General features: G+C 36.8%; 1 long non-coding RNA gene across 1 annotated transcript; it reads right to left on the minus strand.

Moving 5' to 3' along the window:
- Window positions 1-61: 61 nt before the first annotated feature.
- Window positions 62-24,667, minus strand: LOC117084034. Its single transcript, XR_004437293.1, has 4 exons — window positions 24,625-24,667; window positions 23,310-23,561; window positions 10,221-10,388; window positions 62-260 (listed from the first exon to the last, which is right to left on the minus strand). It is a non-coding gene; the product is annotated as an uncharacterized LOC117084034 (long non-coding RNA).
- Between the last annotated feature and the right edge of the window lie 963 nt (window positions 24,668-25,630).

Raw genomic sequence — 25,630 nt, forward strand, 5'->3', positions numbered from 1 at the left:
ACAGAAAAATGTTTCAAATAGTTAATTCACTTAAAATAACAATAATAAATCTATTGCATGTTAAATAATACATTTTAATTAAATATTAAATACACTTTTAAAACAAAAAAGTTAATACAAAGCATGCCATTGTTTGACACTTTGGGGAAATCTAATTGATGTCTAGCTTAATAGAAGGCAGCTGTATTCTCTGTTTCTGCATTCAGTCTGCTGCTATACCACACACCGTGTGGCCTCTAAAAAAACTTCACTGCATACTCCTGAGAGAATGAGACAGAAAGACAGAAAAGTTAGTGTTATTATGAAAAAACTTCTGACCTCAAGGATCCCCTAAAAGTGTCCCTGCTCACATTTTTAGAACTGCTGCTTTAAGAATATTAGTTTGTGTAAAATAGGAATGAATTTTCAGTTTACTAAAAATATTTCTCATAAATAATTTTAAAATATTTATGAATATCTATATCTATGAAATGTGTTAAATATCCAAATTTACCATTTCATCTGATGTATGTAAAACAACTACTTTAATTAGAAGAGAACAACTTTCATCAATCTTTCCCCTATGCCTGGTTTATTCAGCAGAACACTACCTCCACACTCTCATCTCTCAATTGAGCTTTCAGGAATATATATCTGAATGTATATCTACTGTCAGAACAGAAATCTTGACTTGTACTCTTAAAGATAAAATATCTCACCTATTCCCATCTCAGAAAATGGTACCGCCATTCACTTAATTATTTACATATAAACATACAAGTCATTCCTAATTTCTCTTTCTCTCACACCCACATCGAATCCATACACTGCCAAATGATACCACACTTCTTTCATCACCCACACAGCCATCTTGGCCCAAGCCACCATTATATTTTGCCTGGATTACTGCTATGGCTTCCCAGTGGTATCCCTTTTTCTCCCACTACTCTACAATCCATTTTTTCTTCCAAGATTATTAGTGGAATCCATTTTTCTACTCATAAAACATAAATCAGATCATGTCTCATCTCAACTTAAACTCCTCTAACACTCTCTAAATCTCTTAGAAAAGCAGTCTACTTACAGGGCCCTATGTATGACCTTGCCTCTGCCAACCATTCCAACCTGGCCTCATGGTTTCTGTCTCTGTTAACATGTCAAGTTTTTCCTCACCTTACTACCTTTCTATTGCTGTTTAACTTCATCTGGAATCCTCTATCCACACTTTTGTTTGGTTCCTTCTTGGCATTCAGGTTTGAACTCAAATGCTACCTTCCCAGGGAATTCTACCCTGATCCACACAGTCATTGCCTCCGTGATTCCCTTTTATCACCCTATTTTATTTCATTTTTTTCATAGCACTTATTACCATCTGAAAGTATTATGCTTATTTCCATATATGGTTTTATTTTTTCCCTTGCCACTATCACCAGAATGTGAGCTCTAGAAGAAGCACTATATATGTATTGTTCACTATAATATCCTCAGTGTCCACTGAGACATAGTCATCACTGAGTAGGTACTTCTTGAATGCAAGAACTAATAAATAATCAAATGAATTCTGATAAAGGAGAATAAAGACTATATATTGCAAAAGGAAGTTCATTATATACTTTCTTTGCTATTATCTCTCTTTGAGGAAAATACAAAGAGTTTCAAATATTCACAGAATATGCTTGTCAAAGTCACACCCTGCTTTATCTCTACCACTCTTTCTGCTTGTAGAAACACACCACCTAAGAGAAGAGGAAAGACCATAGTTTAGTAATGCCTGCTTTGTATAGATGTAACTGGTTACTCAACATGAAGAAAAATTTTCCAAAATATTTTTCCTATTTCACGTGCCTTTGAATACTAGAATTGATGTAATAAATAAATAATTTAAATCCATAGGATTAAATGAAAAGAAATTTCAAGACATTCCATAAAAGTCATCTCAATTTTCTTTGAAGAGGATAGTATGAAAAATGATGCTGAAAAACCATTGTGGTTTCTTTAAAGACTCATTTTTAATTCACTTGGGAGCTTTACCATCAATACCTACAGTTATTGTTATTAATCATGTTTTTCTTGTAAATTTAAATTTAATCATTGATAACATCCTTTACATACTATACTACCAACCCCACTGTTACCTGAAATATTATATAAACTCAGGGAAAAGGCAGTGTCATGGAAATTCACATACACATATAGGCACAAAGTATAAACATTTGCATATGCATATTTCCAAAAGGTTGAGTCAATAAAAATCTTTGCACTGGTAATACTGGAGCAAGTTATTACAAATCTTTTTTTTTTTTTTTTTTTTTAAGTGGCTTTAAATTGAGGGCATGTACCGTCATTGAGTGAACCATCAAGGATCACACAAATCTATATTAGGAACGTTGCTGAAGGTATTAAATATTCTAAAACAAGATGAAATGCAATGTAATAGAAATGTAATAAAAAATAATACTCTAAATGTAATCCACATGACCCATATATAAAGTGTAACATTGAATTATGTTATTCTAGCCATAAAAATGAAAAAAAAAAACTTATTTGATGAGTATGAGCGAATGGCTTTCAGCAAAAGTTATTACAATAGGCTATTAATTAAACTCTATAGGAAACAAATGCTCACACCCTTCTTGTTTCCAGAGGGGAATAAAGGATCTTTTAAAGAGGCCTGATCAATTTTTCAAGGAAAATTTTATACTCATTGACTTCATTTATGATTTTGTGGAAAACTTTGGATTTCCTAAGTAAATATGCCATTACATATTTGTGAAACTGAAAACTAGCTTCATAAGAGTTTGACCACCTTCACCAGATGCTTTTTCTAATAAGGCTTTACTATTAATAAATGATCAAAGTAACTTAATTAGCTTTTATATGGAAAAGTATACAGAGTAAATGAACTGTTCTTGTTCAGCTACAAAGACAGTGAACAGCAAATAGAAAGTAAATACTCTGTTTGCGTTTTGTTTTTGCTTTTGTTTGAGACCGAGTTTCACTCTTGTTCCCCAAGCTGGAGTGCAACAGTGTGATCTTGACTCACCACAACCTCCACTTCCCAAGTTCAAGAAATTCTCCTGCCTCAGCCTCCTCAGTAGCTGAGATTACTATTTGGTTGTAAAAGCATTTGCAGGCCAGGCACGGTGGCTCACGCCTGTAATCCCAGCACTTTGGGAGGCCGAGGCGAGTGGATCACAATGTCAAGAGATTGAGGCCATCCTGGCCTGCGTGAAATCCCCGTCTCTACTAAAAATACAAAAATTAGCTGGGAGTGGTGGCACGTGCCTGTAGTCCCAGCTACTAGCGAGGCTGAGGCAGGAAAATTACTTGAACCCGGGAGGCGGAGGTCACAGTGAGCCAAGATCGTACCACTGCGCTCCAGCCTCATGACAGAGTGAGATTCCATTTTAAAAATAAATAAATAAATAAATAAATATAATAAAAGCATTTGCTTTTTATTTATTTATACTAGATTGTTCTAATACTAATTCTAGTATTTATTTTTTATTTATAAATAAATAAATTAAATTACATAAGCGCATTTGCCCCATCAAACAGGGTCCACTTGGTAGATCATTTCTGTAATCCCTAAACTTTGAGAGGCTGAGGTGGGAGAATCGCCTCAGGCCAGAAGTTTGAGAAGAGCCTGTATAACATAGCGAGAGCTTATTTCTACAAAAAGTCCAGAAAATTAGCTGGGTATGGTGTCATGAACCTGTAGTTTTAACTGCTCTAGAGGCGAAGGCAGGAGGATTGCTTGAATCCAGGAGTTCAAGGTTACAGTGAGCTATGATTCAGCACTGAATTCCAGCCTGGGAGACAGGGTGAGACCCTCTCTCAAAACATAATAAAATAACATTTAAAATAAAATAAAAGCATATATATTCTTATGAATAACTTATGGGGTGTTTTGTGATACAGAGAAAAAAATTCCCTTCAGTCAAGTTGGATCAATTAGGCAAAAAATGATACTATACAAATCGTTAATGTAACTGTATACTCGATAAGAATTCCTTGGTATTTTAAATACACAAAAAGTGTGAATTCTCAGATTGATTTTAATACCATTTTAAATCATCAACCATAATTCTAAATCTCTGTGTACTACTTTTGGAGCCTTAGTACAAAAATATTTTCATTTTATCAGAAAGGAGTCTATAGAAGGGCCTAAATACAAAGATCAGATTCAGACTGTAACTTTCTAAAATTTGAGTAGTTAAATTCAGATGAACTAGATGCAATTACAGCCTGTGTTTCTCAAATGTGGAGACATGGGAGAATTCCAGTAAGAACTTCAGAGACCAATTCTGATGTTCTCTGTGGTGGGGGTGGGGTAGGCTGTTTCCATGGTAGTCACACCAGTAAGCTCCCTGTGCTAGGAATTAGCTCTTATCTGACCAGCCCTTGAAGAGTATGCCAAAACAATTACTAAACATTCAAGGCTTTCTCATTAGAGGGATGGATATTAAAAGCATTAGTCTATCCAGCCCCACAGAGAAATCACTGAAAATCATATTAAAGTCCCTGAAGAAACATATTTATGTGTTTTTAAAATGAACACACAACAATTGTAGAATTGTGTGAAATGTTCAGCATTCAAACTCTTTTCACAGTTATGTCATGATGGTTGAAGTAAATTTTACCTCATTACCAGGAAATCAATGTGCTATTACACCATTGTCAAAAAACTACTAATCCACATTTTCTTCTCAATTTTTACTTTTTCAGGTATGCTATTTTTGTTTCTAATTTTTACCAAAAAAAAAAAAAATCCATTTTTAAAGTTTCCAACCTGGCATTCTCTCAAAATGAAGAATGAACAGATTGATATCTTAGCAAAATGAATAAGCATAGAAATAAAATAAATAACTGATTGAAGTAAGAATAAGAGGGGAAAAGGGTGTGCCTTTTCAACGTGACCCATGATTTGCCTTATTAATGTCAGATTGATTTTTTGAAAAAAAAAAATTGATGGCCAGCCGAGACCAGCTCGGTCATGGAGACCCTAACCCAGTGGCGCTGGAGGAATTAAAGGCACACACACAGAAATATAGAGTGTGGAGTGGGAAAATCAGGGGGTAGACAGCCTTCAGGGCTGAGAGAGCCCCGAACAGAGATTTACCCACATATTTATTGACAGCAAGCCAGTGATAAGCATTGTTTCTATAGATTATAGATTTACTAAAAGTATTCCTTATGGGAAACAAAGGGATGGGCTGAAACAAGGATGGGCTACAGTTAGTTAGTTATCTGCAGCATGAACATGTCCTTAAGGGATAGATTGCTCATGCTATTGTTTATGACTTAGGAACGCCTTTAAGTGGTTTTCTGTCCTGGGTGGGCCAGGTGTTCCTTGCCCTCATTCCGGTAAACCAACCAACAACCTTCCAGTGTGAGCGTTGTGGCCATCAAGAACATGTCACAGTGCTGCAGAGATTTTGTTAACGGCCAGTTTTGGGGCCAGTTTATGGTCAGATTTGGGGGGCCCATTCCCCCAAAATGGCATTGCAAGTTTAACTTAAAATAACCAATAGTTAGAGAACACTAAACACACACTTGCCATTTAAAAAATTAAAATGAAATTTATCTGCTTCCATCATGAAGGATTCCAAAATATGAAAAAAACCAATGTCTCTAAGCAAATCAACCATTACCATAGGTATAAATTAGATATTTCCAATACTAGACTATTAGGTAAAATTCACCCAAAATAAAACATCACCAATTCTAAATCACTAAATCAGAGTTTGTTTTATTCTGGATGAAGGTAAACTGAGGTTTATCTTTATAATAAAAATGGAGAACAGCCAGGTGCAGTGGCTCACGCCTGTAATCCCAGCACTTTGGGAGGCCGACGCAGGCAGATCATGAGGTCAGGAGATCGAGACCAACCTTTCTAACATGGTGAAATCCTGTCTCTACTAAAAATACAAAAATTTAGCTGGGCATGGTGGCACACACCTGTAGTCCCAGCTACTTGGGAGGCCGAGACAGGAGAATGGCATGAACCTGGGAGGTGGAGCTTGCAGTGAGCCGAGATAGCGCCACTGCACTCCAGCCTGGGAGAGAGAGCAAGACTCCATCTCAAAAAAAAAAAAAAAAAAAAAAAAGGAGAACAAGAATATATAAGGGTATTAACACATGCTACCTCATAATTAAGGCCAATGTCTATTGATTAAGAAAGTAAACTGTATCCAAATGTTCTGTAAGACTCACTTAAATATTTTAACTAAATTAAAATATGAAAAGAGCCTTAAGCAATATAATCTCCTTATCCTACTGCCTTGAGAAGTTAATACCAAACAACGTTGATCAAAACTTGAAATCGAAACTTCTACTAGGTAGCACTTTTAAGTATCTGAAATCAACACAACTCATTTTGCTTGAAGATACATGATAATGTATGTATACTACACCCAGATGACTTTTCCCCAGTCATCCTAATTAATGAAGTCTTGCCATATGAGTATTCTCTTTTAATTATACAATGAAACATTTCTTCAATTACAACTTTTTAAAATTTAAATAATCATTTTTAAAATTTTAAATTATTTTGACATAAGGCTATTAGCACAAGATCTGCTAAAATTACATTGAGCTGGCTAGAATTACCATGTAGGGAAAGAATGGCATCAGGTTATAAAATTGTAGTCATTTTATTGAGTTTAACTGAAGGCAATCAACAACATTGCAAAAGCTATGACCCTGAAGGTAGTCAACATCATTGCAAAAGTTGTGACTCTGAATATTGATATACTATTTAGAACCCAATTTTTAAAAGGATTATTAAGATGACGTGCTGTTTATACAATCTAGCAATAAAAGGAAGATAAAATTTATTAAAATTATCATGAAGCAATGGGGAAAATATTAGTATATTTACCTGGGGAACGAATATCATCTATTGTGAGTATTTCTTCTTTGTTAACATTTATGTATGTGTGTGCTTGTATCAAATATCTTCGTTTGCTTCCCTCTCTTATCTCCTTATCATGTAGCATAAGATGTATTGACTTTACATCATAGTATTTAAGTATTGTTAAGTTCACATCATAGTATTTAAGCTATGGGATAGCAATGAGATGAGTAAACATCACCCAAGAAATTTGTGCCTCCTTTTGGGGAAAGGGTTAATAAATTTGCAGCCATACACAGGGTTGTTCAATCATGTTAGGTGGAAGTATGACCTTGTTCTTGTCTTCATTTGAAGATTAAATATGGTTTAAGGAGATATGTATGGGTGCCAAGTTGACAAGGGGTCGATTGATTCTGATGTTTAATTTTACATGTCAACTTGGATAGGTCACAATACCAGAAAGTTGCTCAAACATTATTCTACTGCAGACATTTTGGTGATGGTATTTTTTTTAGATGAGATAAACATTTAAATGAATAGACATTGAGTAAAGCTGATTACCCTCCAATAATGTGGGCGGGTGTCATCCAATCAGTTGAATAGAACAAGTCGAACCTTTCCCCTAGGAAGAGGAAATTCTGCCAGCAGACGGCCTTCAGACTTAAATTGCAGCATCTCTGACTGATGGGCCTTACCCTGTAGCTTTTGGACTTGCCAGCCTCCACAATCACATAAACCAATTCCTTCAAATAAATCCCCTTCTCACTGTATATAGACACACACATCCTATTTGTCCTGCTTTTCTGGAGAGCCCTGACTAATACATAGCCCCATAGTTAACAGTTTGAGGTCTGAACCCAAATAACCTGGGTATAAATCCTGACTCTATTGTAAACTAGTTGGGAGACCTGGGCAAATTACTTAACCACATTGAGCCTCAGTGTCCTCATCTACTAAATGCAATAATAAATATCAACCTTTACATCACAGGATTGTTTGAGGTTTAAATAAACTTTATATGTAAAATATTTAGAAAAATCATGTTCTATGTGTTGGGCATTTTCTAAACATTAACAAATATTAATTAACTATCCAACTTTCTTCCAATATAGCTGGAAACTTTCAGTTAGGCTTAGTAAGAAAGGACAACAAGAATAAATTTTAGAAATAATTTACATAGTTGTTTGGGAATCTATTTTTGTAAGACATATTCAAGATGAAGGAACATTGAACCCACAGGTGTTCAAAATTGTGGTTTTTTGAATGAAATAACAATAATTCGCATTTGAAAACAGATGAAGTAAAAGTATACTTTATACAATAGCTGTTTTACTAAAAAGTGCTGACCAATATCTGAAAAATAATATCATATGAAGCTATTGATGTAATCTCTGAAATGCTTGAAACATGATTTCTAGGCCAAGCGCAGTGGCTCATGCCTGTAATCCCAGCACTTACGGAGTCCAAGGCCGGCAGATCACAAGGTCAGGAGGTCAAGACCATCTTGGCTAACATGGTGAAACCCTGTCTCTACTAAAAACACAAAAAAATTAGCCAGGCATGGTGGCGGGCATCTGCAGTCCCAGCTACTCGGGGGGCTGAGGCAGGAGAATGGCATGAACCCAGGATACAGAGCTTGCAGTGAGCCGAGATCGTGCCACTGCACTCCAGCCTGTGTGACAGAGCAAGACTCCGTTTCAAAAAAAAACAAAAACAAAAACAAAACAAAACATGGTTTCTAACTGTTAGTAGTTCTTAAGATATTGCCTCTATTTTTATATTCTATACTTGACCTCTCTATATATTTTTTACATTTCTCATCTTTTCTTCTCACTATTCACATACAGCCTTGTCCTATAATTTCAACTTTCTTTGCAATTCTCTGCCAAGTGTACATTATGTGTATTTTTGTTTACTGTGTTTTGTCACCAGAAGAAAGTCTAGATGAATATTTATATTTTTTGGTCAGAAAGAACTTTATATTGTTGACACAGAAGGTGAAAACTATTAGGGAAATAAATGATAGAAATTACTACTTAAAAACTGAATGCCTAACATATATGCCTAACATATATCCAAGAAGGTGACAAAGAATAAATAAAAGGTGAACACTGAATAAAGAAAGAATATTTCTTATACACTGTCAACTTTTTAATAGAATAATAATACTTATTATTATGTTGTGGTGTTCTATACTTTACATTAAACGTTCATACAAATTATCTTATTTTATACCAATCCTGTAAAGAAGGCAGAATGCAGGATTTTTTAAATGTTGGCTCTAAGGACATTTTGGGCCAGATAAAACTTTATTCTGGGCAACTACCCTTTTGAGTAGTGTGCGTGGCCTTTACCCACTAGAAGTAGCAGTCTCCCCAACATCACCCAGTTTGTGACAACCAAAAATGTCTCCAGATATCACCAAACGTCCCCTGGGAGACAGAATCATCACCAGTTGAAAACCATTGGCAGAAAGAAAGAGTATCTTCTTTTTTAACAAATTGTTTAGGTGAAAGAAAGAAATGAAGTGACTTGCCCAAATACACGCCTTCTCTGAACAACCTACAAGTTTAATAATTATAGGACACTATCACACAAATCTTTTGGATAAAACCTTAATCACCACCTAAGAAACTGATTTTCACGTGTCACCATCTTACATTACAGGTATTTCTGAACTCACTTTCTTCCAAGCTGATTCAGTCATTATCTCAAGCTACTTTCTTACTACAAAAGAAAAACATGTCATTATAAATTTCCAGTCAGAAATAAGTATTATGAAAATTTACCTGGGCATGAAACATATTTACACAGTGCGTGCTTAACTTTGTTTCAAAGTACTTTCTATATTAGTATTTACAAGATGTATGAAACAAGCTATCATTCCTATTTACGCAGGTAATATGCCATTCAACCTTTATTATCTGCCTCTGTCATACACATGAAAACATTTTCTTTTTACTGAAGCTTCATAGCAGGAAAACTAGTCACATATTAAAAGTTAAGGGTGGAGTTGAAGTCATTTAAATTATCAGACCAAAAATACTTCCAGTGATCTTGAGCTTCTGCTGAAGCTTTGTAGGTTTGCTCAATGACCTGACTACATGCAGTCTTATTCAGTGTAATAAACGGCATTTCTTTTTTCACATTTTTAACTTTATCCATGTCTGAAAAAATACTGGATTCTCATATTAATATTCTAAACACAAACACTTCACTTAGTTAACAACTGTATCTAAGTAGTGTTTCAATTCTTTTCAAACTAATTTCTCAATAAAAGAAGGAAAAATGGAATTTTCCATGTAATGCACTGACATCTGTGTGCAGGCTGATAAGATGAAAAGAGAATATTTGAATGTCAGACGATTGGAGTTACAAATCGTACCTTCCATGACACACACCAGTGACCCCACATCTCCTTCTTTGATGATGCAACTGTCTTTGCCATACTCCCACTGGGTACATACAATGCACGATCTCCTGGATCTGTGACGGCTCTAAGTTCTTCATAAAGTCATTAGCAAGGATAGCTTCCTTTATAAGATCTTTGGACCTATGGCAAGAAAAGGAAGATTTACTGGCACATCTGACAAGCTCTTTCATAGTTTGTGTGGTTTAGCAAAGCCATACAGTGCTCTGGCACACCACAAATGTATTTTCTTGTTAGGAATCCAATAATTTTCTGGAAGACCTGAGAATAAAGTAGTTTCATGGCAGAAAAAAAAAAAATTCACTAAGAATTTTTTTTTTTAAGTATCCTATCATTACTTAATGAATAAGTGACCTACCAACCAACCAACCAACAAAATCATACAAGTTCATTTTGCTTTAGACTTTTTCTTAATCACATAGATTGCTGGAAAACCAATGGATACACACTTTAAAGTTTGTAATTTAGTTTAAGAATAAATATGAACAAAAATTTTAAACTCCAAAACAAATACTGTTACTACGGTTTATATTTGTAAGAGAACATCAGGGATGTATTGTATTACACACAATTAAAGAAAAAAATGCCTACGTACTTTATATGTGCCTCTTCTGTTAGACTTTATGCTCCCCATAGGCAGGGATCATTTTAAATTTGTTCTTTACTGTATGCCCAGTATCTACTAAGATGCCAGTCATCTGTAAAATAGTTTTCAGAAAATACCAACCTAACAGCTTTATGTGTGAAGACTGGTGAATATAATGTTACTTCCAGTAAATGGTGGGAGATAATATTGCTCAAGTAATATTTTTGGATTGAAAAAGATAAGAATAGGGCCGGGTGTGGTGGCTCACACCTGTAATCCCAGCACTTTGGGAGGCCGAGGTGGGCGGATCACGAGGTTAAGAGATTGAGACCATCCTGGCTAACATGGTGAAACCCTACTAAAAATACAAAAAACCCTCTACTAAAAATACAAAAAACTGGCCAGGTGTGGTGGTGGGCTCCTGTAGTTCCAGCTACTCGGGAAGCTGAGGCAGGAGAATGGCATGAACCTCGGAGGTGGAGCTTTCAGTGAACCCAGATCGCGCTACTGAACTCCTGCCTGAGCGACAGAGCGAGACTCTACCTCAAAAAAAAAAAAGAATTTATAAAAATAAAAATTGAATTCCTACATAGCTGTTTGAAACAACTGGTAGAAATGTGATAGTTCTTTATACACACATTTCATGCTTTTTAAGATAATATTTCTTTTTTTCTCTTTTCTCTTTTTAAATTTTTTATTTTTTATTTTATTTTTTTATTTTTGAGACAGAGTCTGGCTCTCTCGCCCAGGCTGGAGTGCAGTGGGGCGATGTGGATTCACTGCAAGCTCCCCCTTCCGGGTTCACTCTATTCTCCTGCCTCAGTCTCCCGAGTAGCTGGGATGCGCCCGCCACCACGCCCGGCTAATTTTTTGTATTTTTTAATAGAGACAGGGGTTTCACCGTGTTAGCCAGGATAGTCTCGATCTCCTGACCTCGTGATCCGCCTGCCTCGGCCTCCCAAAGTGCTGGGATTATAGGCATGAGCCACAGCGCCCGGCCGTGAATATTTCTTCTTCAAACAGCTTAGATTGAGGTAATAAGGCAGACAAAACTATTGAACAAGATGTTTGAAGTGCAACATGTTTTAGGTATGGATTCAATACAGGTAGTCAGTCGGAAAGACACTCAAATTTGTAATTGGAATTCAGTGGTGAACAAAAAAGTTTTAGCAGAACTTAAAACATTGTGGTGTTTATTTGCTGGCATAAGAAGTTCCGGCTGGGCGCGGTGGCTCAAGCCTGTAATCCCAGCACTTTGGGAGGCCGAGGTGGGCGGATCACGAGGTTAAGAGATTGAGACCATCCTGGCTAACATGGTGAAACCCTACTAAAAATACAAAAAACCCTCTACTAAAAATACAAAAAACTGGCCAGGTGTGGTGGTGGGCTCCTGTAGTTCCAGCTACTCGGGAAGCTGAGGCAGGAGAATGGCATGAACCTCGGAGGTGGAGCTTTCAGTGAACCCAGATCGCGCTACTGAACTCCTGCCTGAGCGACAGAGCGAGACTCTACCTCAAAAAAAAAAAAGAATTTATAAAAATAAAAATTGAATTCCTACATAGCTGTTTGAAACAACTGGTAGAAATGTGATAGTTCTTTATACACACATTTCATGCTTTTTAAGATAATATTTCTTTTTTTCTCTTTTCTCTTTTTAAATTTTTTATTTTTTATTTTATTTTTTATTTTTTATTTTTGAGACAGAGTCTGGCTCTCTCGCCCAGGCTGGAGTGCAGTGGGGCGATGTGGATTCACTGCAAGCTCCCCCTTCCGGGTTCACTCTATTCTCCTGCCTCAGTCTCCCGAGTAGCTGGGATGCGCCCGCCACCACGCCCGGCTAATTTTTTGTATTTTTTAATAGAGACAGGGGTTTCACCGTGTTAGCCAGGATAGTCTCGATCTCCTGACCTCGTGATCCGCCTGCCTCGGCCTCCCAAAGTGCTGGGATTATAGGCATGAGCCACAGCGCCCGGCCGTGAATATTTCTTCTTCAAACAGCTTAGATTGAGGTAATAAGGCAGACAAAACTATTGAACAAGATGTTTGAAGTGCAACATGTTTTAGGTATGGATTCAATACAGGTAGTCAGTCGGAAAGACACTCAAATTTGTAATTGGAATTCAGTGGTGAACAAAAAAGTTTTAGCAGAACTTAAAACATTGTGGTGTTTATTTGCTGGCATAAGAAGTTCCGGCTGGGCGCGGTGGCTCAAGCCTGTAATCCCAGCACTTTGGGAGGCCGAGACGGGCGGATCACGAGGTCAGGAGATCGAGACCATCCTGGCTAATACGGTGAAACCCGTCTCTACTAAAAAATACAAAAAAACTAGCCGGGCGAGGTGGCCGGCGCCTGTAGTCCCAGCTACTCGGGAGGCTGAGGCAGGAGAATGGCGTAAATGCGGGAGGCGGAGCTTGCAGTGAGCCGAGATCCGGCCACCGCAGTCCAGCCTGGGCGACAGAGCGAGACTCCGTCTCAAAAAAAAAAAAAAAAGAAGAAGTTCCAAATGACTTTCTAAGAATGCAAAATTCAAAGTGGAAGAGATATTAAGAATACTTTATCAAGAGGAGTACAATCAGAGCACTATCAAAAAGTCAGAAGCTGGATAAGATGAAAGACCTTAGCAATTCAGAGAGGAGACAGTACATTTGGAATGTTATATTAAAACTCTTAATTTTTAAAAAATTAAACACAAGCTGACCTTTTTCCACATTTGCTTAGCAAGTGGCATCCAGGCAAATGACCTGCAGTAGTGAATACAGACTAAAGCATCAGTCTTCCCTCCCCATTTCTGGGAGGCTTTTCATCTAGATCTCAGTCTAACCAGCCTAGCCTTTACACATTATGTTTTGTAATGATTCAGTTTTAAGTAGTACAAAGATACACATAGAAATAAAAACAATTGAAATTTTATTACTATGAAGAATAATCCTAGAATGGAATGTTAGGATGCAATGAAAATTATGTTTATGAGGAGTGTTAATCACATGGAGGAAATTCTATTATTTTTAAGTGAAAATGCAGGATACAAAATTAATTTTAGAGTAAGAAAGCATGTGCCTATTGAAATGTAAAAAAAAAAAAAAAAAAAAAACACCTCCATAGGCTTTGAAGAGACAGATATTTGGGTCTTAATCCTACCCCTAAAAAAATTTGAGTGGGTTGTCTTATTTTTTCTGATTGTTCATGTTATCATCTACAAAATGATATTTTCAAAATGCCAACTTAACAGGTTTATATGTGAAGACTGAGGAATAAAATGTTACTTTCAGCAAATGGTAGGAGATAAAGATTGTAGCAGTATTAATTGTAGTATTATCTTCACCACTCCTTATAATTACCTTCACCACTCCTGGTCTCAAGAATACCAGTGGCACCTTCATATTGACTCCTGAGATCTACTGTTCTGGGATTATTTTTTCAAGAATCTGAGCTTATTTAGTATTCAGGAAATTAGTTTTGGCCAAATTGTATTATATTTTCTCTTTCCTAAAAGTTTCTTTCTTTTTTTTTTTTTTTCTCAGAGAGTGAGGCCATTTGATGGGTTCACAGTTTCTTGCACAATAAAAACTAATCAAGAACCACAACTTGTTTAGCTACATACAGATGGTATATTATCCTTTGGGAAGTATTTATAGTGCCCCAAAAATATTTAAGTCCTAGAAATTCAGCAAGACTAAAAATGAAGCCCTCTTCCAAGAACATAATTATAATTAGCACCATCCAAAGATGATTAAAGAAAGTCACTTTCTCCCCTCTGATAAATAAGATTAACCTGTTTGAAGATGTTACAAAAGATTAAACAATGAGCTCTAACACAATTCCTTAGAATTATCCAAACTTTCCAATTGTTTATCACAGAATGCAGAGTGTGGGATGGGAGGGAGAGGATTTCAGGATGCTTTTGTTTCTAAAATTTTATTTTGGATGGAGGACATTTAATTTCAGGTCTCAGAAGAAACAAACTGGAGGCTTCCATATAGGCTGTTGTGTCACTTTAAAAGAAACTAATCAATATAGGACCTACATCTTACTATTTATACCTTCATACAGGTATTGCCAAATAGCATTATTGTCTCTGAATTGACACAATAATTTGTCTCTGTTCTCACAGTAAGATAGATATCTTGTGCTTCTGTGCAGTACAACCCTAAAGATGTTCTTGTCAAAGAATAATACCCAAAGCCCAGCCTTTTCATGTAATTTTCCTTTAAGCCCTTTCCCATTGACGACTGAAAACCTTAGGTCAACACTCATTAGTCTTTACTTGCTCCAACATTACAGACTATAATTAATCAGGGCCTCCAGCGAACTCTTCTTTGAATCCTTTTCTTTCCCCAAGGACATGGTCTAAGACACTCACTATAACTAAGATATAATGCATATAAAATCAGTTAGTTGAGCTCTGTTATTAGTATTAGAGTTGGGGAAAGCTGATAACACAAGTACCAGAAGGTAGCCATTTGCTCAGCCCAGAGTATATATTTTAAACATATTTTGAAATAATTCAGCAGCCTGACTTATATAAGAAGCAAACACAAAGATCATGATTTTTTTATCTTTACTATCTGTCTCTGTGTACAAATAGTTTATTTTTGAAAATCTTTTTCTTCCATGCCCAACATGTGTGGTTTTTTAAATCCAAACACCCATAAAGGTAACTTGACTAATTTGAGCTATCCATATTCCTTTGTCATCACTGAGTTGACATTACATATAGCTTAATAATTCAGCTTCTGAAATTTTAGTTATATACAATGATATCCTGGTATTCTGGTTGTCTGACTGGAGTGGAGAAAAGCGGAGGAAGTCATGGTATGTAGCATTTGCCAATTTCAATGATGTAAATACTCCCACCATGGCCAATTTCAAGCTTTCATGCAAAATCAACCTGTTTGCAAAGTTCCTGGAAATTAACAAGCAGAACTTACATGAGCCAGAGCAAGTTGGCTCCAGAACCATATAGGATATAGATTATTTTTCTAACACCTTAAGAATTTAGTGTAACTTAATTTATAAATTCTGAAACCAACATGATAATCCTTTTTCTTTCCTTAAAAAAATTCATCAGGTGGTATAATATCCCCAGATAATTTAATGCCAGGATTAGCAATAGTTCTTCCAAATGTTCAATTTTAGAGTAATAAATTGGAAAATCCATTTCCCCATTTACTTATTACAGAGAAAATTTCCAAATGTAAAGAAAGAATACTTGATAGAATGTCTTTCTACACGATCTTAGGTAAAAATGGGCAATTTTAGAGTATACGATAACATATACCTACTTCTCAAATAAGGGAGATAGCGCTATTCACTGTTAATAAACAGACCCTCACTAGGTTTTTTCTAGCTAATAAAAGGATATTCAACTTTTTTTGTTACTATGTGTAGGCTATCAATAAGTGAAGTGGCAATAGAGTTATTTCAAGTAGAGAAGGCTAGTTCAGATTGGGTGGTCAGGAAGGCCTCTCTGAAATAAGGATTACATGACAATGAGATCCAATCATTGTCTTCTCTATTGCAATGATGAGGAAAAGCATTCTAAGTAGAAGTAAAAACAAGGACAAAGGTGTAGAGTTTGGAATAACCTTGATATTTTCAAGGATCAGAAATGAGACCTGTGTGGTTGAAGCATACAGCGAGAAAGAAGGAATGGGATGGGAGAACAAGATCACTGAGGTAGGCAGAGGATGGGTCTCAGCACCTTGAAGGTTATGATAAAGAGTTTTATTGGCCGGGCGCGGTGGCTCAAGCCTGTAATCCCAGCACTTTGGGAGGCCGAGATGGGCGGATCACGAGATCAGGAGATCGAGACCATCCTGGCTAACACGGTGAAACCCCGTCTCTACTAAAAAATACAAAAAACTAGCTGGGCGAGGTGGCGGACGCCTGTAGTCCCAGCTACTCGGGAGGCTGAGGCAGGAGAATGGCGTGAACCCAGGAGGCGGAGCTTGCAGTGAGCTGAGATCTGGCCACTGCACTCCAGCCTGGGCGACAGAGTGAGACTCTGTCTCAAAAAAAAAAAAAAAAAAGAGTTTTATTTTATTCCAAAGGTCAGTGAAGGACTAAAAGAAGGGGTATGATTTATAGACAATATAACAGACATAAAGAATAAATTACATAAATTTACTTTAAAATGTTACTGAATTCATGGAGGTTTTCTGTTGTGGATTTCATCAATTAATGAATACTAAAATCAAAATAGATTATTCTGTTAATAAGGGAGTTTTATAATGGAAACTCTTGGGAACCACTGTCTCATAAAGCTTACATTTATTTGGACTTTAAATCACTTACTCTCAGGCAACTCTTACATATTGGGAGAGAATGAGGTCTCATCTCAATTTCAAGAGCTATCTCCAGAGGCCTGAAGTGTGCCACTCTCTACATTCACTCATGTTTTAGATCAGTTTCCCCCTCAGTCAGGTCACAGGTAATAGTAAGCATTCCAAGAACAGCCTTTCCCAGAAATATGAGCATTAACATCTGATCTCTTTGATTAAAAAAGACTTCCAGGTACTTTAAAAGACATAATCAAAGCTATTAAGTTATTGTTAAGAATGGAAATCAGATAAAGCAATTTGAAAATGTAGCACAAAACTTCCATAATAATTTTTTTGACTAAAATCATCACTCATTAAATTTCTTTTGCACTCAATGGTCAACTTTGGGGTCAAATGTCAGGAGAAACAATAAATTATTTTCATGGTCACCTTGGCCTACAGTATCATCTATTCATTTGGGAATTCAGTCATCCAAGTCTCCACTGAGGACATAATGACAAGCCCATAGCTCTTTCACACAGACATACTCCTTGCAGAGCCTCTTAACAGTTTGTAATTCCAAGTTATTGGAATAGCACAACTCCATCTATCTATTGTGAAATATTTGAATAATATCTATAAGCAAGAAAAACAGTAGTCCTGTCGCTGCCACAATTCTGCCCAAATCATGGATCCTATTTCTTGCCTAACAGTTTTCCTTAATGAACTCCATAGATACAAGCTGGCTAAGGGCTAAGAAATATCAACCAGCCCACATGAAAATAAAATTTAATCCTGCAAAGTTATTGGCCAATTTAGATATTCCCTCAAAACTACAGACCAGTTTTCAACAAGGTTCAGACTGTATTTTCACATCAACCAGCTCTGCTATAGCTAGCCCAGTCTTATAACAAGAATAGGCATGAGTAAATCAAAACTGTTTGCAGAATTCATACCTATAATTAGCATTTGATACAAAACAATCACTGGACTAAAATTAATGATCACAATATAGTTTGTAGGTGAACAATAATATTTATCTTTTATTACATACATTGCAATATTTAATAATTATCAGTTGTCTTCTAACTTTTTTCCTGTAGTTCTAAAATAGATGATTTAGTTCCTCTGAATTGAATCATGAAATCATGATGAAATATTAATAACCTAAATCAATGATTGTGGAAAGGGAAGGTAGCCCATAAAATATTTAGTTGCCCAAATGTCATTCAGATGGTAACTTAATTATCCTTTATTTTTTTTCTTTCACTTTTAGTTGACATGTAGTAATTGTACATATTTATGGGATACAGAGTGATATTTTCATGCATGTACATAATGTGTAATGATCAAGTCACGGTAATTACATCCATCACATTAAACATTTCTTATTTCTTTGTGCTGGGAATATTAAAAATTCTTTTAGCTTTTTGAAAATGTACCATAAATTACTGTTAACTATATTCATCCTACAGTGCTATAGAACACTGGAATTTATCCTATGTAACCACAATTTTTTATCCATTGACCAACCCCTCACTATGTTTCCCTCATCCCTACTCTGCAGCCTCTAATAACCATAATTCTGCTCTTTATTTTTATGCATTCACATATTTAGCTCCCACATATTAGTGAGAACATGCAGTATTTATATTTATGTGACTGATCTATTTCACTTAATACAATGTCCTCCAGGTTCATCTATGTAGGCTGCAAATGACAGAATTTCATTCTTTTTTATGGTTAAATAGTATTCTGTTGGATATATAGACCACATTTCCTTATCTGTTGATCTGTTGATGGACATTTAGGTTGATTCCATATCTTGGCTCTCATGACTAGTACTGCAATAAACATAGGAGGACAGATATCTCTTTGATATGCTAATTTTCTTTCCTTTGAATAAATACTCAGCAGGATTTCTAGAATCTAGACCTGTAACTCTTACCATATGCAAAAATCAATTCAAAATGGATTAAAGAATTAAATGTAAAACCCCAAACTATAAAACTACTAGAAGAAAAAACAAGGGAAAAGGGAATTGCTTCAGGACATTGGGTCTAGGTAAAGGTTTTAAGGGTAAGACCTCAAAAACATAGACAACAAAAACAAAATACACAAATGGGACTATATAAAAAAAAAATCTTCACAGCAAAGGAAATGATCAGCAGAGGGAAGAAGCAACCCAAAGAATGGGAGTAAATATTTGCAAGCTTCAGACAAAGTACTAATATTCAGAAAACACAAGGAACTCAAAATAAAAAATAGTAATAATTTGATTAAAAATGGGCATTTGACCTGAATAGGCATATCTCAAAAGAAGACATACAAATGGTCAAGTATATGAAAAAATGCCCAACACCATTAATCATTAGGGAAATGCAAATCAAAACTATAACGGGCCATCATCTTAACCCAGTTACAATGACTATTATCAAAAAGACAAAAAATAACAAAATGCTGGAGAGGATGCAGAGAAAAGGGACTACTTTTTACAGTGTAGGTGAGAATGTAAATTAGTAGAGCCAGGGAAAACAGTATGGAGTTTTCTCTAAAATCTAAAAGCAGAGCTAATATTCTCCATTTTAACTAATACTCTCACCTCATTGTCACTGACTAGGAGCAATGCTAAGTAGCTCTCAAAAGCAGTAGTAAGATGTGAACAGATGGGGCAGGTTTATATTAATTAAAGAAAAGAAAATTGTTGTTCTTTGTAGGTGTTGATCCACTTCCAAAATGTCAATATTAAAAGTCCCTCATTCAACTATTAAAGTCATTCAGCTCTCCAGAGATACATTTTACAGCTAATTCACACTAGTAAGCCTAACTAAAATAGAGCAGTCTACAAAAGAATCCAGGTCAAACTCTTCGCCTATACCTCTCTCATATCATGGAATTAAAACCGTGAAGTTTCACAGAAGTACCATACAGTACTTTGCTTGAGAATATATAAAACCGTACACATTTCATTCCAGAATTTAAGAACTCTGTGGCCTGATCTAGTAAGAATTCCCTCCCTCCCTCCTTCCCTTCCTCCTCCCTCCTTCCCTTCCTCCCTCCCTCCTTCCCTTCCTCCCTCCCTCCTTCCTTCCTCCCTTCCTCTCTTCCTCTCTTCCTTTTTTTTTTTTTTTTTTTGAGACGGAGTCTCGCTCTGTCGCCCTGGCTGGAGTGCAGTGGCCGGATCTCAGCTCACTGCAAGCTCCGCCTCCCGGGTTTACGCCATTCTCTCGCCTCAGCCTCCAGAGTAGCTGGGACTACAGGCGCCCGCCATCTCGTCCGGCTAATTTTTTGTATTTTTTTAGTAGAGACGGGGTTTCACCGTGTTAGCCAGGATGGTCTCGATCTCCTGACCTCGTGATCCGCCCATCTCGGCCTCCCAAAGTGCTGGGATTACAGGCTTGAGCCACCGCGCCCGGCCTGGCCTCTTTTTCTCTTTCGACAGACTCTTGCTCTGTTGCCAGGCTGGAGGGCAGTGGCCTGATCTCAGCTAACCGCAACATTGCCTCTGGGGTTCAAGCGATTCCCCTGCCTCAGCCTCCCAAGTAACTGGGATTACACGCATGCGCCACCATGCCCAGATAATTTTTTGTATTTTAGTAGAGACGGGTTTTCACTATATAGGCTGAAATGGTCTCAATCTCCTGACCTCGTGATCCGCCTGCCTCGGCCTCCCAAAGTGCTAGGATTACAGGCGTGAGCCACCGCGCCTGGCCAAGAATTGACTGTATTCTGAAGTTTAGATGCCCAAACTGCAAAACAGAGTAATGATTGAGGAAAAAAAAAGTCAGATATTTATATGTCTAATTGCAATTCAATGTTTTAAAGTAATTTTTTTCTTATCTTTCAAGATACTAAATAATTGAAATTTCTTAGAACTCATTTGTTTCCAACAAGGTCAGCATGAATACACCAGTTCCTCACCACCCTGGGCAACCCTATCATCAGGGCATAGATTGAGTGTCATGATGGTACTGTTAGTCCTCTGAAACTCAGCAGCTCCCACCACCACTATGTGTTATGCATTGCAATTTCAATTACCGCAATGACTTGATTTTTAAATTGATCATCAAGGAAATCATTTTAGAATAATTCTGTTGTTAAGGTGCTTCTTGACTCAATCTCTGAGACAGATTACCTTCTATTTTAAATTTGTTTATATTAAGTGGCAGAAGAATAGCATGATTCTCTACCACTCCCTTATCCCAAAGTGTATATTTTCTCTTGACTGAAAATGGTGACTTGGGTACTTTACTCAATTCACTTAATTCCAGAAAATTGGAGCCAAATTTTGCCTCATTACAATGTCCTACATGTCTCAGAAGGCAGATTTTCTACTCTGACAAATTCAGTTCAATTTCATCTCCAAACATTATTTTGTATGTGGTTGAATACATTAGACACTTTGAGCCGGCCTTAAGAGAGACAGTGTTTCTATTGAGAAATTTTGAAAATAATTAAACATTTAAAACAGTAATGCTCCTAGTCGTAAAAGCTCTGGGTTTACCAAGCTTCTTAACCAAACTTAAAAAGTAACCCAATACTCACAATATCATTAGTCATTATTATAGTAGTAGTATTACTAATATTATGTTTATAGTAATACTATTACTACCATAATAGTAGTAGTAATTTAATAGTAATAGTAGTGAAGAAATTTTTTCTTATCTTTCAAGGCACTAAATAATTGAAATTTCTTAGAAACTACTACTATACTGCTATAATAGTAGTAGTAATACTACTATTAATATTTATTGTTACCTCAATTAATAGTTACTAAGTAGTTATTCTGTGTTCCACAATGTACAAAGAGCCTTCCCTCATTTAAGATTCATTTTTGACTCTCTAAGTTTGCCATGGTGAAACTCAGAGAATTACATAAATTGTCCAATGTTGCACAATAGTAAGTGACAGTTAGAGTCAAGATTTAAAGATAACTATGCTTGACTTCTAAGCCCACAATATTTAATTGTACTTACCATTTGAATAAATTATCCCATTTATAAAATCCAAAAGCAAATTTTTTTTTTTTTTTTGGACGGAGTCTTACACTGTTGCCCAGGCTAGAGTGCAGTGGTGCAATCTTGGCTCACTGCAACCTCTGCCTCCCGAGTTGAAGCAATTCTCCTATCTCAGCCTCCCAAGTAGCTGAGACTGCAGGCATGAGCCATCATGCCCGGCTAATTGTGTGTGTGTGTGTGTGTGTGTTTTAAATTTTTAGTAGAGACGGGGTTTCACCGTGTTAGCCACGATGGTCTCAATCTCTTGACCTTGTGATCCACCCACCTCAGCCTCCCAAAGTGCTGGGATTACAGGCGTGAGACAACTGTGCCTCACCTCTAATTTTTCAAAGGTAGGAATGTTATATTTTTGCAGAGAATGAAATTAGATCCTTATCTCTCACCATACACAAAAATCAACTCAAAATGGATTAGACTTAAATGCAAGACCAAAAATTATGAAGCTACTAAAGGAAAACATAGGGGAAATACTTCATGACATTGGTCCAGGCATGGATTTTATGGATAAAACCTCAAAAGCACAACAAAAACAAAAATCAACAAATATGATTACATCAAAAAGGCCTCTTTAGAATCAAGAGACAACCTATAGAATGGAAGAAATATTTGCCACCTATGCATATGACCAGGGTTTAATACCCAAAATAAGAAACTCAAACAACTCAGTAGCAAAAAACAAAACAAACAAAAAAACACCAAATAATTTAAGATGGGCAAAAGAACTTAATAAATACTTCTCAACAAAATAAAATAAGCATGGCCAATGAGTACATAAAAAAAGTTCAATGTCACTAATCCTCAGGAAAATGCAAATCAAAACCACGAGATTTAACTTTACACCTATTATTCATCTAGTATATACTGAACTTTGCCAATAGAACAATTGGCTTTTGGAAAACATTTCCCTCACAATTACTTTATCTTGAATATTTTTGTTTAAATAAAAAAACTCAAATAATTTAAAAATTGGCAAAATGAACCTAATAAATACTTCTCAACAAAATAAAATAAACACAACCAATGAGTACATTAAAAAAATTTCAATGTCACTAATCCTCAGGAAAATGCAGATCAAAACCATGAGATCTAACCTTACACCTATTATTCATCTAGTATATGCTGAAATTTGCCCATAGAATAATTGGCTTTTGGAAAACAATTCCCCTCACAATTACTTTACCTTGAATATTTTTCTTCTTGTAGTTAAACAAATGATGTTCATCTGTGGTTTTTGTAGTGTACATTGAAATAATGGGGAGAATCAGCATGGAAGGAAGAGAAGTTTATCTTTCCTACTTCTTGCTTCCAGAGTCATCTGCTCAGACTTCCTGAGCTTTCTCATTCATGAGATGGGTGTCCTCAATAACCTTCACAATTCGGTGTGTGGTCATTTCAAATTGACACTTCCAGAGTGACACTTCCAGAGTGACACCTGGAAGCACAACATAAAAGGGAAAAAGACATTTGTCAAATAAAAAATGAAAATGTGGCCAGGCATGCTGACCCACGCCTGTCATCCTAGCACTTTTAGAGGCCAAGGTGGACAGATCATTTGAGCTCAAGAGTTTGAGACCAGCCTGGTCAATATAGGAAGACCCCTGTCTCTACAAAAAATTAGCTGGGCATGGTGGCACACACCTGTGATCCCAGCTACTCAGTAGGCTAAGGTGAGAGGATCACCTGAACCCAGGACGTGGAGTTTGCAGCGAGCCAAGATCACACCACTGCATATCAGCCTGGATGACAGAGTGAGACCCTGCCTCAAAAAATAAATACACAAATAAAAATAAAAACGTAAGGGGAATGAGAAAGGCAGAAACTCAGTTCTAGTTTTGTTACATGGAACAAATATTCCAGTTTTAGTCAAATATTTGCCACCTTTATAGCAGAATATTTTGTTATGTAAGTTCTATTTTCCCCTTTGATTTATAAGAAACCCAGACAATTAATGAGATGGCAGCTGTTAGTATCCTAGATAATTTGCTGAGGGTCTACTAATCCTTTCAATCTGGCCAGTGTTTCTGAGTGAAGCAGCAACATGCCTGCTTTTGCCTGGTTTCCCCAACTGAGTAAAATTTCATGAAAGCAATTCCTCACCAACATGAAGAGAGTTCCCTAAGCAAGGTAAAGTTTAATCCTTCCAATCCCTTCTTTAGGAGATAATGTGGATTATAGGGAAGTAGTAGGTATGAGTGGGCTAGGAAATTGTTGGGTAATAAAAATAACTTTTTTTTTTCTTTTGGGCAAGGAAGCAATTTATAAAACCAAGATTAAAATAAAAAAAATATGCTGCCGTTGGTAAATTCCCGAGAAAAGGCAAAGAGGTTGATGAGATAAAAGTGTAAAACACAGAAACAGGCTAGACTTGGTGGCTCACACCTGTAATCCTAGCACTCTGGGAGACCAAGGCAAGCGGATTGCCTGAGCTCAGGTGTTAGAGACCAACCCGGGCACCCTGGCGATACCCTGAGTCTATTAAAAATACATAAAATTACCTGGGTGTGGTGGTGCGCACCTGTAGTCCCAGCTACTCCAGAGGCTGAGGCATGAGAATCACTTGAACCTGGAGACAGAGGTTGCAGTGAGCTGAGATCGCACCACTGCACTACAGCCTAGGTGACAGATCAAGACTTTGTCTCAAAAAATATAAAAAATTAAAACAAACAAAAAAAACCAAGCACAGCATCAAAACAATAAAGAACATTAAGATTTATAATAAAGTTTATGATAAAAGAGTACTAAAAATACTTTTCACCAGAATATATAAAGAAGTCTTACAACTCAACAACAGAAAGACCATCAGTTAAAACATGGTCAATGAATCTGATTAGGTATTTTACCAAAGAAGACAGACAGTGGCCGGCCTCAGTAGCTCATGCCTGTAATCCCGGCACTTTGGGAGGCCAAGATGGGCAGATCACCTGAGGTCGGGAGTTCAAGATCAGCCTGACCAACATAGAGAAACCCTATCTGAACTAAAACTACAAAATTAGCTTGGTATGGTGGCGCATGCCGGTAATCCCAGCTACTTGGGAGGCTGAAGCAGGAGAATCTCTTGAACCTGGGAGGCAGAGGTTGTGGTGAGTCAAAATCGCGCCATTGCACCCCAGCCTGGGCAACAAGAGTGAAACTCCATTTCAAAACAAACAAACAAACAAAACAAAGAAGACAGACAAATGGCCATTAACCATCTGAAAAGATGTTCAACATCATTAGTCATTAGGGAAATGCAAATCAAAACCACAATAAGAACACTTCACACCTCTATAATGCCCATAATCAAAAAGACACACAAAAAAAGTACAGGCGGCCGGGCGCGGTGGCTCAAGCCTGTAATCCCAGCACTTTGGGAGGCCGAGACGGGTGGATCACGAGGTCAGGAGATCGAGACCATCCTGGCTAACATGGTGAAACCCCGTCTCTACTAAAAAAATACAAAAAATTAGCCGGGCGATGTGGCGGGCGCCTGTAGTCCCAGCTACTCGGGAGGCTGAGGCGAGA

Source organism: Trachypithecus francoisi, unplaced genomic scaffold, assembly GCF_009764315.1.
Source record: "Trachypithecus francoisi isolate TF-2019V2 unplaced genomic scaffold, Tfra_2.0 Contig00417, whole genome shotgun sequence".
Lineage (NCBI taxonomy): Eukaryota > Metazoa > Chordata > Mammalia > Primates > Cercopithecidae > Trachypithecus > Trachypithecus francoisi.